Source organism: Pteropus alecto, unplaced genomic scaffold (assembly GCF_000325575.1).
Source record: "Pteropus alecto unplaced genomic scaffold, ASM32557v1 scaffold209, whole genome shotgun sequence".
Classification (NCBI taxonomy): domain Eukaryota; kingdom Metazoa; phylum Chordata; class Mammalia; order Chiroptera; family Pteropodidae; genus Pteropus; species Pteropus alecto.
Genome location: NW_006443121.1, coordinates 190,683 through 205,324, shown reverse-complemented (window position 1 = coordinate 205,324; position 14,642 = coordinate 190,683). Strand labels below are relative to the sequence as shown.

General features: G+C 34.0%; 1 pseudogene; it reads right to left on the bottom strand.

The window, feature by feature from the left end:
* Nucleotides 1–9,808: 9,808 nt before the first annotated feature.
* The window catches only part of LOC102880706, a 59,327-nt pseudogene continuing 54,493 nt past the window's right edge, over nucleotides 9,809–14,642 (bottom strand).

Genomic DNA, 14,642 nt, shown 5'->3' with positions numbered 1-14,642 from the left:
TTTTGTTTATCCATTTCTTTTTCAATGGACAATTGGATGTTTTCTTCTTTGTATCACAAGGTACAGAAAGTGGGAACTGCTTACTTCTTAGTGTCTGAGTCCTCAAACTGGAACAGTTTCAGTTTTGCTATTCTGATATACAGTCACGAAGCCCAGATTCAAGGAGAAGGGACATAGATCTCACCTCTCAATGGAAGGAGCCATGTTTTGAAACTGCCACAAGGACCCTGACCTCATAGAATTTATATTCTAGTGAAAGAGACAGACAATAAACAAGTAACTATTTAATCATAAATGCTATAAGGAATGTGATTGAGAGTATCTTTGGGGAAGGGTTGGGACCTCCTTGGGATGGTGATCCATGGAAGACCTCTCTAAGGACATGACTTTTGAGTTGAGACTTAAGTGACCAAATGAAGCCAGCCATGTGAGGATAAGTATACTCTCACATTTTAGGTCATGAGATTGAATGAGAACTAAGTTTCAAACTCAGGCTTTTGATTCTAGAACCTGTGTTTGTATTCACTAGGTTATTACATTCATTAGGGCCTATCATTTCCTTCCAACATTTCTTTGCAGTTGTGTTGCAGAGGGAATGCAGATATTGGGTTGAGCTTTGGATTAAATGGTCTTCATGGTCCCTGCCTGCTCTGAGATTCTGTGAACTTTTAAACTTTTACATTTACCCAAATAATAATATAAATAGTAGTGATAGTAATACATAATAGTTTTCGGTGCTTATTTTATGCAAGATCATTTGAAATGCTTTCTATTACATTTATTAATTCATCCACGTGTTACAGAAACCCCCAAAATAGGTAGTTTTATTAGCCTTATTTTATGAAAACAAGGCACATAAAGTTAATTTACTTGTCTATAGTCACTCAATTAGTAAATGAAAGAGCTAGGATTTAATCACAGACAGTCTGATTCCAGAGTTCATATCCTGTTAACTATCCCATACTCTATCTCATACATCCATAAATATAGACCTTTACTGTTTTCCATCTTTCACAGTGACCTATTCTTATATGTGCACCAATGAATGCATATCCACCTAGAGCCATGTCATCATGTGAACCTTCATATACATGTGTTTTGTTGTGATATAGAAGACTTGGGTATGACTTGGTTAGATTAACTCTAAATTGACTATCCTCTCACCCTGAGCTGAGATGGGGCATTAATTTGGAGAGATGGTGCAGGGTTAGAGTCATTTGTTTCTGCTCTAACCCAATAGATTCCATTTGCCTTTAGGGTGAAGTTCTAAGATCCCATATCTTTGTGGGATCTCTTGACAAAGACAAAGACAGGAGACTTGAAGTTGGTCTTGGTTTTTCCAGGCCAGGTTACACCACTTCTCAGTTTTAATCCATGATTCCCAGCTTGATTTTGCCAATCATTTTGTCAAAAAGCCTGGTTCCTACATGGACAGACTTTCCCTGAGAGTAATGTGGATTTGTTTACAGGCATTCTGTGATTATGTTTATTATGTACAAGTTTAAAGAACATACTAAGAGACTCTAAAATTGTTATGAGTAAATTTTATTACTATGGCTTTACAAAACAAACAAAAATAATGATTCCATTACTAGTTGAAGATTGTAATAACATTGATTGAGCATACATTTTGCTTCTATGGAGACCAAATACCTGGATATTAATAAAATCACACCGGTGTTCTGAGAAAGGCTTTGTATTAAAATAACTAATGCATGAACAAAATCTAATTCCATGACTAATTAAGAGCCATAGTAATTTTCTTGAAAATAACTTCCTTGTTAAAGCAGAAAAACACAACAGGTGAGAATAATTTTATACCTAGGAAATATGTGGGGATAATTTAACCATATTAGTGAGAACCCTGTTGATGTATTCAGTGGAAATCAGTTACTAAATAGCAAGCTGGAAGGTCACCAATTGACAATTTGTGTAAGGTATGGCTGTTGGAAAATGGTGTAATATGCTCATAGGTGTTGGAGATTAGGTTAGTGTGACTCATAGATAATTGTGATTATAATTCTTCAGCACACCTAACCTATTTTATTGGTGGCTTCAGAATTTCCATTATAAAAGAGACTAAAAAGCGATCTAGTTAAAAGGGTCATGGGCAGAGGACTTATCTTGAGGCTGCATTTGCATAAGCAAGTACACTGACTTTCATTTTTTAAAATTTTAAATTAATTATTAAACTTTTAATTGAAATATATTTGACATATAGCATTGTATAAATTTAAGATCTACAACATGCTAATTTGATATATTTATATATTGTAACATAATTCCATTGTAGCATTAGTTAGCACTTCTATCATGTCACATAATTACCATTTCTTTGTAGTGGTTAGAACAATTAAGATCTAGTCTCTTGGCAAGTTTGATGATAATAATACAATATTGTGGTTTGTAGTCACTATATTGTACATTAGATCTATGAGACTTATTTATTATTTATTGAAAGTTTGTACTTTTTCAACAATATCTTTCCTATTCTCCTCACCCCTTCTCCTGGTAACCACCATTTTACTCTCTTCTTTTACCAGTTTGGCTTTTTAGATTTCACATATTAGTGGTATTGCACAGTATTTGCACTTCTTTATCTGACTTATCTAACTTAGCATAATACCAGTTTGACTTAGATTTTGTGTTTCGTTCTAGCGATGAGAAAAGGCAGATGAAAATTGGAGGTGAATGGGTGTGCATCCTTCTGGCGATGTGGCTCCTATCCCAGAACATACCTCTCTACCTTGAAGTGCTTGCTGAATCCCATGCAGAGTTCATTTGGAACACTTAGGATTTGGTCATCCACTCCTTCCAGCTCAGGCTCCTTAACCGGAAAAGAGGTTTCCTTAATATATGACAAAGAGTTAATGTACAAAGAAAATGATGTTCAGGATGTACAAGATATATTACTAGGTGGAAAAATGAAAGTTGCAGAAAAGTTCATGATATAATGGACCTCAATAAATGAGTTGAGAGGGATGGGGAGGAAGGGGGAGAGAGAGAGCTTGAGGACATGAATCAGAAGATCTGAAGATGGTAGCCAGGAAAGAACCTAAGTGAGACCAAGAGACACAGAAAATTCCCCTTAGAGGTATATTCTCCAGATTTCCCAGAGGCCAAAAGAGTAGGAAAACTGTGTCATCTAACTATTGGAGCTACAGATTTTCTTCCTTTCCTCTTAGACTTTGGAGTTTCCTGTATCAATTTATAGATTTAAGAGGACTGCTGGCTTGAGTGCCTGCATTTCTGATTTCTGTTAGGAAGCACTGACATTCTAATTTTCATCTCCATCCCACGCTGTATAGTGTAGTGCTTTAAGAAAATGAGATTTTATTTTGTCATAAGATTATTGTAGAAAGAGATCCAGAAGATTTACAAGAGTAGGCAGAATAGAAAATAAAGTTAAAAAAAATAAAATCCTGTATACCTATAACCAACCCACATCTGATCCAGCCCCACCACTTCCACTCATTTCTCTTTCAATATTTTTTGAAATAAATCTCACTTTTCTTTTAATCTGTAAATATTTAAATTGTTTAAAATATTTCAGTGTGTATCTCTAAAATATAAGGAATCTTTTCAAAAACAACCATAATGCTATTATCACCCCGAAAAATGAAAACAAATTTTTTATGTAATCAATTTTCCAATGTTCAAATTTCTAACTTTTACATAAATGTTAAGAATTTTTAAAATTTATTTTTTAAATCAGATTTATTTTCTAAAGCATATAGTTCAGTGGTTTTTAGTATGGTAACAGAATTGTGGAACCATAACCACTGTCTAATTTGAGAACATTTTCATCACTTCAAAAAGAAACCCATAGACATTAAACAGTTACTCCCAATCTTGCACCCCTTCCCCCACAGCCTCTGAAAACCACTAATCTACTTTCTGTCACTATAGATTTGTCTATCTTGGATATTTCATAAAAATAAAACTATACAATGTGATTTTTTTTTTGTGCGTTTGGCTTCTTTCACTTAGCATAATATTGTCAAGTTTCATCCATGCTATAGTATGTATCGGTACTTAATTTTTTTATTAATTAATAATATTTTATTGCATGAATATATCACATTTTATTTATTCATTAATCAGTTGAACATTAGATTTTCTTCCCTTCCATTAGGCTATTATGAATAATACTGGTATGAACACTCTTGTACAAGTTCTTGTACAAACAAATGTTTTCAATTATCTTGGGTATATGACTAAGTAGAATTTCTGGGTTATATAATACTCTATGTTTTACTTATTGAGAAAGTGCTAAACTGTTGTCAACAATGTAAGTGGGTTTCAAATTCTCAACATCTTCACCGTCACTTGTTATTTTCTGTTTTTTTTCTCCCATTATAGCCATTCAGATGGATGTGAAGTGATATCTAATTGTGGTTTTGATTCATTAATTCTTCTTTAAATGTTTGGTAGAATTTACCAGTGAAAACATCCGGCCTTGAGCTATTTTTATGGGAAGACTTTTTATTAATAATTTACAAGCTAATTTTACAAGCTAATTTTACACATCTTTTCATGTGCTTACTGGCCATTTGTATGTCTCATTTGGGGAGGTGTCTATTCATAGCCTTTGCTCATTTTTTAATTGGATCATTGTGTTTTATTGTCCAGTTATGAGTTTTTAAGTATATTCTAGATACAACGGGTACCTAGATCTGATACCTGATTTGCAAATATTTTCTCCCATTCAGCAGTTTTTTTTTTCTTTTCAATTTTTTGGTGTCCTTTGAAGAACAAAAGTTTTTAAGTTTGATGAAGTTCAAGTTATCTATTTTTAATTTTGTCAATTGTGCTTTTTATGTTATATCTGAGAAAACATTGCCTAAGCTAAGGTCATCAATATTTACCTTTAAGTTTTCTTCTAAGAGTTTTGTAGCTTTAGCTCTTACATTTAAGTCTTTGGTCCTCTTTGAGTTAGTTTTTTGTATATTTTGTGAGATAGGGGTCTAACATCATTCTTTTGCATGTAGATGTTCAGTTTTACCAGCACTCTTTGTTGAAAAGACACTTTCCCACATTGCATTGTCTTAACACTTTTGTTGAACATCAGTTGATTATAAATGTTTGTTTCTGGACTCTCAATCTCATTCAACTGATAAATATGTTTATTTTAATGTCAATGTCACACAATCTTACTGTAGTTTTGTAATAAGTTTTGAAATCTGGAAGCGTGATTTCTCCAACTTTACTCTTTTTCAAGATTGTTTTGGCTACTCTGGTTCCTTTGTATATCCTTATAAATTTTAGAATTAATAAGCTTGTCAACTTCTGCAAAGAAGTCTTCTGGGATTTGATAGGAATTGAATCGAATCTGTAGATCAATTTGGGGAGTACTGTCATTTTAATATTACATCTTCTGATCTATGAACATGAATATTTTTCTATTTATGTAGTCTTTAATATTTTTCAATAATGTTTTGTAGTTTTTAGTGTACAAGTTTGCCCTTCTTAAAGTTTTTTCCTAAGATTTTTATGTTATTGTAAATGGAATTGTTTTCCTAATTTAATTTTTTATTATTCATTGCTATGGTATATAAAAATACATTTGAATTTTGTATATTGATCTTTTATCCTGCAATCTTGTTGAACTCGTGCTCCTTCTCTTCTCTAAACCTCACTGTAAAATGGAGAAAATACCTACTTCAGAGGATTGTTATAAAGATTAGTGCACAGAAAGTACCTGAAACGCTGTAAATGCTATGTTAATATTATTTTTGTAAGTAATTATTATTATTGTAATATTGGCTTTTATTGCCTGAGGTTCAATGGAGATTGACTTCACCTATTTGAGAATTCACTGATTGGTAGGTGGGTTTCTCTGGTAAGTGGTGGAAGAATTAAGGGTCTTAGTTTCGTTACATCTGTAGAAGAGCCTCTTTTCTCCTAGGTATCTGGGAAGCAGAACTGAGGTTAGATCTGCTTTATCTAACCTTGGGAACTATTTCCATCTTCAACTCTCAAAGTAATCTTCTAAGCTTGGGAACATGCCTAACTCAAGCCCAATCTTTCCTTGGAATTCTCTACCATGTGAGGGAGGAAGTAGAGACATAAAAGAAGAGAAAAAGGAGAGTTGGAGGGAGTAAGAGAGAGTGAGAGAATAAGAAATAAACAAACATTTTTTGGCAAGGCAGTCATAGGCATCAAGAGATGACCAAGGATAAAAAAGAAAGTAGTTTGTATTGACATAGTTATTGAATACCCAATTACTAAATGAAGAACTACAACCAAAATATTGAGTGACTCTAAGAAAGTAAGACATTAATGTTTCAAACAATACAAAGCTGGATAAGTGTTAAAAAGAATAAATAGTAGTTCTGCCTCATCAACTGTTTTGCCACTTAAGACTACAGAGTTGGCACAAATGAAGAAATGGAGATATTTGTTGTCAGTAAAATAGTTGACTCTTCTAAAACCATAAAAATGCTTTTAAAAATGTTTCTTTAAAGGTCTTGAAAAGCAGACATGATGGTATCAGTTTATCAGGCCAAAAATGTAAATCAAGATGGGGCACAACTCTAAAGCTGCTTTTGACCTGATGGTACATGCCGAACCTTGAGTGCTGACTTTCACAGCTCCTGGTATGAGAAACTGGGGATGGAAGATACAATCTGGGAACTATAAAAGATGAAGAGTCTAACAGGAATCCCTCTAATCATATTATACTCCTGTTATACTGAGGGTGAACCAGAAATGAATCTGACTTATACCCCACTCTTAGGAAACTAAAGGAGACTTTGTATGGAGAGAGGAGGTGTTCATAATAAATTGTAACCAAAGCTCACTTTCACATAGATTTGTAAACCAAATTTACATTACCTAAGAAAGACAAAAAAGTGCAAGCTTGGAAGTTATTTTATAGTGGTCATAGAATAATTGACTCCCCAGCACCTGACAGTAGCAAATACAAATATTCTTTGAAAGAATAGCATTTTGATCAAACCTAAAAAAAATTGCAAAAACAAATTTTAAGAATAATGAGAAGCTTTCTATCTCTCTCTCTCTCTCACATGCAACACACACACACACACACACACACACACACACACACACACACACAAATGACCAAGTAAACACATAAAGTTACCAGGCACGCTGATGTTTTTTAATTTTGAATCAGACTTGCATTTTGGGGATAAACCATACATAGTCAAGATATATTATCATTTTTATGTATTGCTGGATTCAATTTGCTATTATTTCTTCAGGAAATTTTTGTGTCTGTGTTCACAAAATATATGTTTGTAGCTACTGCTGTTTCCTTTTCCTCTTCTTCTTCCTCATTCTCCTTGTCCTCTTTCTTTTGTAACATCTTTGTCTGGTTTCGGTACCAGGGCAATGTTGACTTCATAAAATGATTTGGGAAGCATTTCTTCCTCTTCTATAATATGGAAGTGATAGGGTAGAATTAGTATTAACCTTTCCTTAAATGTTTAGTAGAATTCACCTGTGAAGAAATCTAGGACTGAAGCTTTCTTCGTTAAAAGGTTTTTAGCTACTAATTCAATTTCTTTAATAGATATAGACTTATGCAGGTTATGTATTTCTTCCTGAGTAAACTTGGTAGTTTGTGTCTCTCAAAAAATTTGTCCATTTCTTTTAAGGGCAAAAAGTTGTTCATAATATTGTTTTCTATTTTTAAAAATTATTTTTATTGAGGCAACATTGGTTATTAACATTATTTGTTTCAGGTGTACAATATTATAATTCAATATCTGTATAAACTATAGTGTGCTCACAACCAAAAGTCTTGTTTCTATCCATCACCATAAAATATACACACTTTACCCATTTTCTCCTCCCCCCCACACCCTTCCCCTCTGGTAACTACCAATCTATTGCCTGTATCAATGAGTGTGTTTTTATTTTGTTTGTTCATTTGTTTATTTTTTTATATTCTGCATATGAATGAAATCATCCAGGTTTTGTCCCTTTCCATCTCACTTATTTCATTTAGCATAATACCCTCAAGCTCCATCCATATTGACAAAAACAGCAATATTTCATCTTTTTTTATGTCTGAGTAGTATTTCATTGTATGTTTTTGGGATTTGTAGTGCTGCCCTCTCTTTCATTCCTAATATTGGTAGTTTATGTCTTCTCTTTCTTTTTCTTGAATCTTACTATAAGTTTACCAAAGATATTGATGTATTTGTTTTCAATAATTTTATCTATTTTTTGTTTTTAATTTTATTGATTTTTGCCTTTATATTTACGATTTTTTTTTTGCTTTCACTTGTTTTGAATTTACAGTTGACCTTTGAACAACACAGGCTTTATTAGTGCTGACCCCAGCACAGTCAAATATCCTCATATAACTACTGATTACCAACAGTGGGTTGAAAATACAGTTGACCCTTGCTTTTTTCCCTTGTTTATCCTTTTAAGTTAGAAACTTATGTTATTGATTTGAGTTCTTTTTTTTTTTCTTCTAATAATGCCAGTTAGAGCTAAAAATTCCCCTCTGAGCACAATTTCTGCAACATTTCACAAGTTTTGATATGTTGTGTTTTTATTTTGTCTCAGTTCAAAATACTTCGAATTTATGTTTTTATTTTCTCTTTCATTCAAGACTTATTTCAAAGTAGTAAACAGTTTCCAAATATTTCAAAATGTTTCCAAATATTTGGGGATTTTTCTGATGTTTTTCTCTTATAATTTAAAAATTAATCCTGTTGTCAGATAGCATACTTTCGATAATTAAAAATTTTTATACTTACTAAACTTGTTTATGGCCTGAAATATGGTCCATTTTGGAAAATGTTCTCTGTGCACTTGAAGAGAATATATGTTTGTTGTTGTGTGGATTGTTCTATAAACGTGAATTAAATAAATTCTGGTTGATAGTGGTATTCAAGTCTTCTATATCCTTAAGGATATTCTATCTGTTTGTACTACTAATTTTGAACAGAGAGGTGTTGAAAATAACAAATGTAATTGTATATTTGCCTATTTCTCCTTTTTGGTTCATTAGGTTTTAGTTTATATGTTTCATAGCTCTAGTTCTGTTATAGCAGCCTCAACAGACCAAGTCAACTTATTTGTGTCTTAATCTTTAAGTGAGTTCCTCATGGAAAGAATATAATTAGGTCTTACTTTTTCTTCATTTTTTAAAAATTTTAATTAGTTTCAAGTGTACAGTTGAGAAGGCAAATTTACAAACCCACTATTAGGCATAGCTCAAGTGATCATGGGTCTTAGTGGCTCATACACCCTTCCTTACGAAGTCTATGCTTGCCTTAGTGTGTACCTATGCAGACATATTTATGTGTGAGAAGATGAACTCCCTAACCTGCCCTACCCCCAGTGTCAGTTATTCCAGTTGTGAATAACAGTGAGGTACTAGGGTTGAGTATCAGCGGCTGATATCCTAACATCACTGTTCCATTAGCTGCTGCCTGTAGTTCCCAATAGGAACACATAGAGCCCTTTCCATTCATGCCTCTCTGCCCAAAGGGACCCAAGAGATGAAAGGCCAGGATAGTAGAAAAATATCATTAGAAAGGCAGCTCAGTATTATTTTTTTAGTATTATCAGGAATGCACAAGTGTCTTTTTATTAAAAAATACAAAATAAATTATCCATAGGCATGGACAATGACAGCAGTAAACCATTATATGTTGTCAACTGAAACCAGTGACTGATGGCTATAGTGATTTTCTTAAACACCAGCCAGCCTTTTCGTTAGTCATTTCCTTCAACTGACTTATCTGAAGTTATAGATGAGGAGCACTGCCTTTATTTTTCTTTTATAGTTCTCATTAATAACAATAAATCACTATTCTAAGAATTAGAATACGCCACCTCCCATATCACCTCCCAGTCCACTGATTTCACCCATTCCAGGTTTTTCTCCTCTTTAGGAATTTCAACTTCTGCTATAGTTAACAGAGAGGCCATTCCAGCAGTATCTAATAAAGAAGTTCTTACAACCTTAGTTGGATCAATGATTCTTTTTTCAACCATACTCACAAAGTCTCCAAGAATAGCATCATAACCAACTTCTGAGGAACTTTGCATAACTTTCTCAACTATTAACAATCACTCAACACCTGCATTCTAAGCAGTGGTCATTGAAGGAACTTTGAGTGTTTTAAAAAAGTAATTTCTATACAATTTTTTGATCCTCATTAGTTGAGGTTAATGAGTCCAAGGCTGGAATGCATCAAAGCAGGGTACAACTCCCTTCCAGAACAATGCCTTCTTCAATAGTGTAGCATCGAAGGCATGTGTTACTCTGTCTTTATTTTCATTCACTTCAACATCACTTGTCTCACCAACCTTTAGCACAGCTACTCCATTTGAGAGTTTTTCCAGATATTCATTTAGTTTTTCCTTTTCATATTCACTGGTTGTGATATATTACTGCTCAATGATTTTCTTGAATACATTTTTTTTTTCAATTTGAACCTTGTCACCTCTTCCTTTCAAGAATTGTTGGTCACAATGACCTCCAACTTTTCAAAGTCATGAGGCTGAATATCTTCAAAATTTAGAGTTAATCTTTTTCCAAACACTGCACCACCAGTAGCAATAGCCATGTCTTTAAGCTAGTTCTTTCTATTGTGACCAAAACCTGGAGCTTTGACCACTACAGCCTGAAGACCAAATTTTAACCTATTCAAAATGAATGTACTTAGAGCTTGTCCATCAGCATCTTCAGCAATTATGACCAAAGGCTTACAGTGGGCATTGGCAATTTCAAAAGCTGGTACATGGACTGGACCCTAGAAATTTTCTTTTCATTCAATAGAACATAGGCATCTTGAAATTCACATTTCTAACCTTTCAATGTATTAAATAAAGTGTGGAGAAATATAACTTCAATCAAACTTCATACCTTAAATAATTTCTAACTCATCATTCAGTGTTTTTCCATCCTTTCTTGTGATGATGCCCTTTCTTCCAACCTTTTTCATTGCATCAGAAATGATGTTGCTAATTTATTTGTCTCCATTTGCAGAAATTGTAGCACCATGAGCAACTTCTTCAGGGATTCTCACGGAATTAGACTGCTTCTTAACTTCAGCAATTACAGCATCAACAGCTAATGATACACCTTTCCTGATTTCCACTGGATTAGGATCTTTGCTAAACTTCTTAAAGCCTTCCTTGGCAATAGAGTAAGCCAGTATAGTAGCAGTTGTGGTGCAATCCCAAGCTTCTTCATTTGTATTACTGGCAACATCTTGAACAAGTTTAATGCCAATATATTTTTTATCTTTCTGTTAAGTCAATAGACTTTGCAATGGTCACACCATCTTTTCCTACTTTGAGACTTCCTCAACTCTGTTAAATAATCACTGTTCCTCTCATGGGCCCCATAATAATGGCTACAGCATTGGCTAAAAGGTCTGCACCTTGAAGTGTTAAGACTCTGGCCTCTGCAAAATTTTATATCTTTGGCATAAGCCTGAGTGAAACAAGGATCCAGTACCCTGACACTGGCTTAATCTGGTGAAGGAATTCATGTAATCACAGTATTTCTGTAAGGCAGTGGTAAGGAGAGCAAGTGGTGAGGCAGGCCTATCAGTGGCAAGTATAGGGGAAGCTCAGTATTATTGACTATATTCCCTATGTTGTACTTTACATCCCCATGACTATTTTGTAACTACCAATTTGTACTTCTTAATCTCTTCCCCTTTTTCACCCACGTCTCATCCCCTTTCCTATCTGGCAATCATCAAAATGTTCTCTGTATATATAAGTCTGTCTCTGTTTTGTTCATTTATTCTATTCTTCAGATTCCACATACAAGTAAAATCATATAACATTTGTCTTTCTATGTCTGACTTACTCCACTCAGCACAATACTCTTTAGGTCCATTCATGTTGTTGCAGATGGAAAGATTTTATTCATTTTTTATGTCTGAGTAATATTCCATTGTATATATGTACCATATCTTCTTGATCCATTTATCCATTGATGAAAACCCAGGTTGCTGTCATATTTTGATTATTGTAAATAATACTGTAATGAACATATGGATGCACATGACCCTTTGAAGTAGAGTTGGCTTTCTTTGAATAAATACCAAGAAGTGAGATTACTGGGTCCTTCTTTTTCTCTTGTTATAGCCTTTGTTTTAAAGTCTGTTTTGTTTGCTATAGTATTGCTACCTCAGTTTTTTTATTCCATTTTCATGAAATATATTTTTTTATCCCTTTACTTTCAGTCAGTGTGTGTCTTTTGTTCTGAAGTCTCTTGAATGTAGCATGTGTAAGTATCTTATTTTCTTACCCATTTAGTCACCCTATCTTCTGATTGGAACATTTACTCCATCTACATCTAACATAATTGTTGATAGATATGTAGTTATTGCCACTTTATTATTTATATTTTTGACCTCGTATTCCTCTTGTTCTTAAAGAAGTCTCTCTAACATTACCTGTAATACTGGTTTGGTGTTGATGAACTCATTTAGCTTTTTCTTGTCTGAGAAGCTCTTCATCTATTTTTCAAGTCTAAATGATAGCTTTGATGGGTAGAGTAATCTTGGTTGTAGGTCCCGGCTTTTCATTACTTTGAATATTTCATGCCAATCCCTTCTGGCCTGCAAAGTTTCTGTTGAGAAATCAATTGTCAGTCTTTTGGGCACTCCCATGAAGGTAACTAGGTGCCTTTCTTTTGCTGCTTTTAAGATTCTCTCTTTGTCTTTAACCTTTGGCATTTTAATTATGATTTGTCTTGATGCGGGCCTCTTTGGGTTAATCTTGTTTGGAACTCTCTGTGCTTCCTGGGCTTACATACAAGTCTATTTCCTTCACCATGTTAGGAAAGTTTTTCATTATTATATCTTCAAATAGGTTTTTAATTTCTTGCTCTCTCTCTCCTCCTTCTATTACCCCTATGATGTGAAAGTTGGTATAATTGATGTTGTCCCAGAAGCCCCTTAAACTACCCTCATTTTTTTGGATTCTTTTTCTTTGTTGCTGTTCTGACTGGGTGTTTCCTGATACCCTATCTTCTAAATTGCTGATTCAGTCCTCTACTGCATCTGATCTACTATTGATTCCCTCTAATGTATTCTTCATTTCAGGTATTGCATTCTTCATTTCTGTTTTTTAATGTTTTCTGTCTGTTTTTATGTTTCTTATCTCTTTATTGACATTCTAATTGAGATCATTGGGCATCTTTTTAATCAGTGCATCTGGTAGATGGCTTATCTCAAGCTTATTTAGTTATTTTTCTGGAACTTTGTTCTGTTGTTTTATTTGGGACATGTTTCTTTGTCTCCTCATTTTGACTACCTTCTTGTTGGTGGGGAAGGTCTCAATAAAGGAACAATACCCTCTGCCAGCACTCTGTCTGAGAGAAAGCTGCCCCTCCAGCCCTCACCCTGAAGCCAGATACTTCAGTTCTTTCATATATGTTCCTGTTGCCTTTCAAGCTGCTTACCTAGTGCTGGAACTCAGAACAAGTGAGTTCGTCTGTAAATAAGTCTTACTCAGCCACAATCTTAGCTGGTTTTCACAGCCAGAATTTGGGGACTTCTCTTCCTGACACTGGAACCCTGGGCTGGGTATTCTGGTATGGGGTTGGAACTCTTTGCTTCTCCAGGGGGACCTCTACAGCCAAGATATCCCTCCTAACTTTTAACTGCCACATGCAATTGCTGGACCAGTCCATTCCATGTCTCCATCCCTCCTACCAGTCTGAAGGTGGCTTCATCTGTATGTCTTTAGTTGTAGGACTTCTGTTTAGCCAGACTTCAGGCAATTATCAATGATGATTGTTCTGTAATTTAGTTGTAATTTGTATTTGGTCATGAGAGGAGGCAAGCAGAGTTCACCTACTCTGCCATCTTGACCAGAAATCCTGGACTGTTTCTTTCTTAGTCAGATGGAGAAAGACAAATGCCATATGATATCACTTATATGTGAAATCTAAAGAACAAAAAAATGAACAAACAAAACAGAAACAGACTAATAGCTACAGAAAACATTTTTTATGGTTGCCAGATAGAAGGAAGGTTTGGGGGCTGAGTGAAAAAGTGAAGGGATTAAGAAATACAAATTAGTAGTTACAAAATAGTCATGAGGATGTAAAGTACAGCATATTGTCAATTGTATTGTAATAACTATGTGTAGTACCAGGTGGGTGCTAGACTAATTGAAGAGATCACTTCATAAATTATGTCAATGTCTAACCATTATGCTGTTCACCTAAAAGTAATATTAAATAATATTGAATGTCAACTGTAATTGAAAAAAATAAATAAAATTAAAAATAAAAACTGTATTACAAACAGTATGCTGATAATTTTTTATAACAACTAAAATAGACATTTTTATAATAACATAACATGCAATAATAGGTGAAGGAGACATAGGTAAGTTAGATCAATAACATTAAATAAATTAAAATGGTTGTCAAACTCCCCTCCTCCACAAAATATCCTAGTTCCAGACTGAAGTAAGTTCTACCAACATTTTAAGGGTCAGTTGATTTCTATTGTATACATTTTTTTTCCAGAAAATTAAAAAAGACTTATAAAGATTCCCAGGTCTCTTATAAGGCTTGAACGATCTTGAATCTATAAGAAAGGGGGAAAATGAGAAAAGAGAGTTACAGGCTCATTTCACTTGTAAACGTATGAGCAAAAATCCTAGACAACATATTA